Source organism: Musca domestica, unplaced genomic scaffold (genome assembly GCF_030504385.1).
Source record: "Musca domestica strain aabys unplaced genomic scaffold, Musca_domestica.polishedcontigs.V.1.1 1, whole genome shotgun sequence".
Lineage (NCBI taxonomy): Eukaryota > Metazoa > Arthropoda > Insecta > Diptera > Muscidae > Musca > Musca domestica.
Window position 1 is genome coordinate 33,766,444 of NW_026712114.1, and position 4,688 is coordinate 33,771,131.

The following is a 4,688-nucleotide window of genomic DNA, read 5'->3' on the forward strand; positions in this document are numbered from 1 at the left end:
TTCCCAGTGGGTTTATTTTAATGAACGATGTATATATATATAGCAGAATGTAATTTATCACACATCTTAATATTTCCACCAACATGAGATACGGTATAAAATGTGTATATGTCGGTCCAATCTTTTTTATACCTTCTTGGCAAACGGGCGAAAAATTGAAAATATAATGAAAAATATTAACAATATTTTGAAAATTCATAAATCATAAATTTGAAAATTCATAAACCGAAAATAAGATGATACCGTTTTACATATGTGGCTTATATAAACCTAAATATGAAACGAAATAAAAAAATTATCTTGTACATAGATCATTCACATTGATTTCCACCAATTGAACTTCGTTCTGAATATTGAATACCTGCCAAGGTTCATTGTAAGATGTAATCCTCCCCGTAGAATTTTTTTTGCAGGGTAAAATTCAATATTCTCAAAACTAATTTTGGGGATATAAGACTCTATAAAATAACTTTTCAAAACCGGAATCTTTTCGAGGTCCATTACTATAACGGGAATATATTTTCACAAATTTGGAAGGATGAATCCCGTGGACAATTCTTATGACCTAAATTCGACAAAATCTACATACAAAACATTAAACTAGGTTTCGAATCACATTTTATGATAATGTGAGTGTACATACATTTTTCTGTAACGGTACTTGAGTTGGGTGAAGAAGCAGAATTTCCTAACATTTATTTAGGACGGTAATGTCTCACAGCGAACTCAAAGAAACACACTCGTAGCATAACTCAAGTTCGGACTGGCCGAACTTTGAATGCCCTCCACCATTTGGAACGAATTTGGAAATTTTCAAAAAAGTAAAATCCGTTAAAAGTTCTATTAGAATCTTAAAAATACCGAATATAGCCGACATATTGGGGTCTATACGAGGTGGACCTACATAGGCATTGTTTGTCATAAGCCATTACCACATTCTAATTCGAAACTTGAATTAACGGTGAATAATGTAGCTAAAATCATCAAAATAGCGTATAAAGGGAGGTATTGTTATATAGGAGCTATACGATGGCCTGGACCTGCATAGACAATTTTCTGTCATAGACTGTAGTTTCCTTTACGAACTCAAATACGTAATTTGAAACAACTCCGGTGAATAATGACGCTTAAAGCGTAAAAATACCGAATATTGGGAGATACCGTTATAAGGGGGCTATACGAAGACGTGGACCTGCACAGACAATTTTCTCTAATAGGCTGTAGTATTGATTACGAACTTCAAATACCTAGTTTGAAACAATTCCGGTGAATAATGTCGCTAAAATCATCAAAATTCCGAATATATGGAGGTACCGTTATATGGGGGCTATATGAAGACGTGGACCTGCACAGACAATTTTCTGTCACAGGCTGTAGTATCCATTACGAATCTCAAATACCAAATTTAAAACAATTCCGGTGAATAATGTCGCTAAAATCATCAAAATACCGAATTTTGGGAGGTACCCTTATATGGGGGCTATATGAAAACGTGGACCTACATGGCCCATTTACGAACTTAATCTGCCTACTGGAAAAATAAACATGTGTGCAAAATTTTAGCCATCTATCTCAATTCATTCGAAAGATAGCGTGATTACAACAGACAGACAGACGGATATCGCAAAATCGACTTAGAATTGTACACTGATCAAGAATATATATACTTTGTTGGGTCTGACAGGAGTATTTCGAGGAGTTACAAACGGAATGACAAAGTTAATATACCCTCCATAGTATGGCGGAGGGTTTAAAAGAAGACTACATCCAATGATGCAGGCACCACCTACCTACCACTAACCAGCAAACGTTGGTAGGTTTGTGTCACGACGCATAGGGGACAACTGCAACGTGCAACTGTGAAGAGAGTCACTGTGTCTGATGAATTGAAATTTGTTTATTTTTTGTTGTTTTTGTTTGCTATTCGTGGTCTATGATCTCTTCTTCGGTTTCGTCTATTTGTCGGACAAGTTTATTTTTATCTTTACGATGAAAAAAAAACACCACCAATACCGTTCAACTCATTACAACATGTTGTTTGTGTTTGTTATCTATTGGTTGTTGTTGTTATTGTTGGTGCACTGTGGCGTTGAAGATGGAAGATATCTGTCGGTCGGTGGGTCTGCCGTCTCTACAGCAAGCAATATGTTGTCAATTTGTTTGGTTTTCCTATTTCGAAAAAAAAACTCTTCTTTTAATTTTTGTGGCTAGTATTTTAATACATGGGTGTACGTGTCGGACGCACGAAGACCATGCAACCATTCGAACAAATCTAACTTCTCTTCGATACGACACAACGAACAATAAAATACACTCTTCCCAATCGGTTATCGGAAAAATATTTTTTTTTGGTTTATAGTTCCATATTCCAGCTGTGTGTGTAGTTTTGTTGTCAGTTGTTTTATTGTTATTTTTACAGTTTTTTTTTTTGTTTATCAGCAACAACATGAACCAGTTTACCTTGCATTTGGCTGCTGTTTTTTCTTCTCATTTTCTTTCATGTTTCCACTCGTTTTTTTGTGGCACTATATTTTTTACGTTGCATTTTGTAGTGCGTTTTCTCATATTTTTTTCTTCTTATTTTTATGGCTTGAAATGAAATCATAGCAAAGAAACAAGTTTCTTATTTTACGTTGTATTTATTTTTCATTTTTTTTCCTGTTTAGATTTTCATTGCTCACTCAATCTCTCAATTTTTGCTGTAGCTATTTGAGAAAATGTTCTGACACCACCTTTTTTGTTAGGATTACTTGTCTGTGGTGGCTTTCTAGACAATGACTGCTGAAGGAGAAACGGTAGTTTGTCTCAATTTCAACTACCATTGAGGATATGTTGTAATGCACAGTGGATAGATTTGTAAAAAATTGTGACGGTATATTTTGTATTTTTGGAGAACAGAAAACCCTTCCCTACCCTACCCTTCCTAAACTCCACATCGTAGTTTGGTGAGTATATTATGTTTGTCATTCATTTGTCATATATTCTTGATCAACATAGCAATGTTTAGCCTTGTGTGTCTATCATTCTTTAAAAATCAAACATTTTGGTTTTGAAATCGTCCAAAAAGTTCCACGTTTTGATATAGCCACACAAAAACAGTTTCGCCAGATTTAAGGGTTTTGGATAACCTTTTGGTATTAAATGGTCCAAAAAGTTCCACGTTTTGGTATAGCTCTTCATTTAACTACCATGGAGGATATTTTGTAATGCACAGTGGATTGATTTATAAAAAATTGTGACGGCATCTTTTGTAGAATATAACAGAAAACCCTTCCGAGGTCCTCTAAACTCCACATCGTAGTTTGGAGAGAATATTAAGTTTGTCATTTCGTTTGTGACTCTTCGAAGTATGATTGTAGGACCACACAAAGAACATATATTCTTGATTAACATAGCAATGTTTGGCCTTGTGTGTCTATCAGTCTTTGAAAATCAAATATTTTGGTTTTAAAATCGTCCAAAAAGTTCCACGCTTTGATATAGACACAAAATAACAGCCTCGCTTTAAGGGTTTTGGATAATATTTTAGTATTAAAATGGTCCACAAAGTTCCACGTTGTCATATAGCCCCCAAACAACAGTTACGCTATTGTCCCCATATACAGGGTGGGATAAAAAAAAACTGCAACAAAGTCAAACGCCATAATTTTTCACTTTTTTTTTTTTAATTTTATTAAACGAAAGCAACAAATGTCGGAAATAGCATCAAATTTTAGAATAAGTTTAGATTTCTTCGAATTGGTCACAAATTATGGCCTACAAACGGCCAATGAAACCGTCACACGCTGCCCGAATGTTGCTCTGCGGTATTTTGGCCCACTCCCGGCAAAGCGCTTGCTTGAGGTGATCAACACTTTGGTATTTTTTAGTACCAACCTTGCTTTCCAAAATACTCCAGACACAATAGTCCAACGGATTGGTATCCGGAGATTTTGGTTGCCGTTTTCCGCTGGAAATGAAGCGAGGAACCTCATTTTGCTGAGTGCAAAGGTGCTGAGTCCTATTGGAATGTCCAAGGTGTGCGGCCAAAATGTTTGCGTGTCCAAGGCTTTAATATACCCACCAGAATATTTTCGCGATAATATTCGGCATTTATTCTGATGCCACGGTCGATTTATATGAGCGGAGAGCGACCATCGGCCGTTATGGCGGGCCACACCATCACCATGGCCGGCGCTTGAGTTCTGGTAGCCAACATAAGGTGCACATTTCCAGCTGACCTCTTTGGCAAGTAAACACGATCATTTTGTTTGTTTAAAAACTGCTGGACAACGAATGTTTTCTCATCGGAGAAAACCAAATTCACTTTCGGCCAAGCAAAGCAACTCTTTAGCTCTTTGAGTCTATTTTCTTTCTGTTGCGGTGTAAGTTCTTGCAATGGCTTTACTCCGAGCTCATTCTTCAATATTTGCCGAATGGAATATTGCGATATGTTCAGCTCACGAGCCATTTTTCGTCCACTGCGACGCTGGTTTCAATCAAGTCGCTTCTTTACTTTCGAACCATTTCTGCTGATGTTGCTGTTTTCTGCCGTCCACTTCCTCGACGTCGGGCTACGCTACCAGTATCACGGTTTCGAGCGATGTTACGAGACACAAAAGATTTATTCACATTTAAATGCTGGAGTTGCCTAACGATAGCCACTTGTTTTTTTCCGGAAAATTATAAAATTATAATAACTTAAACAG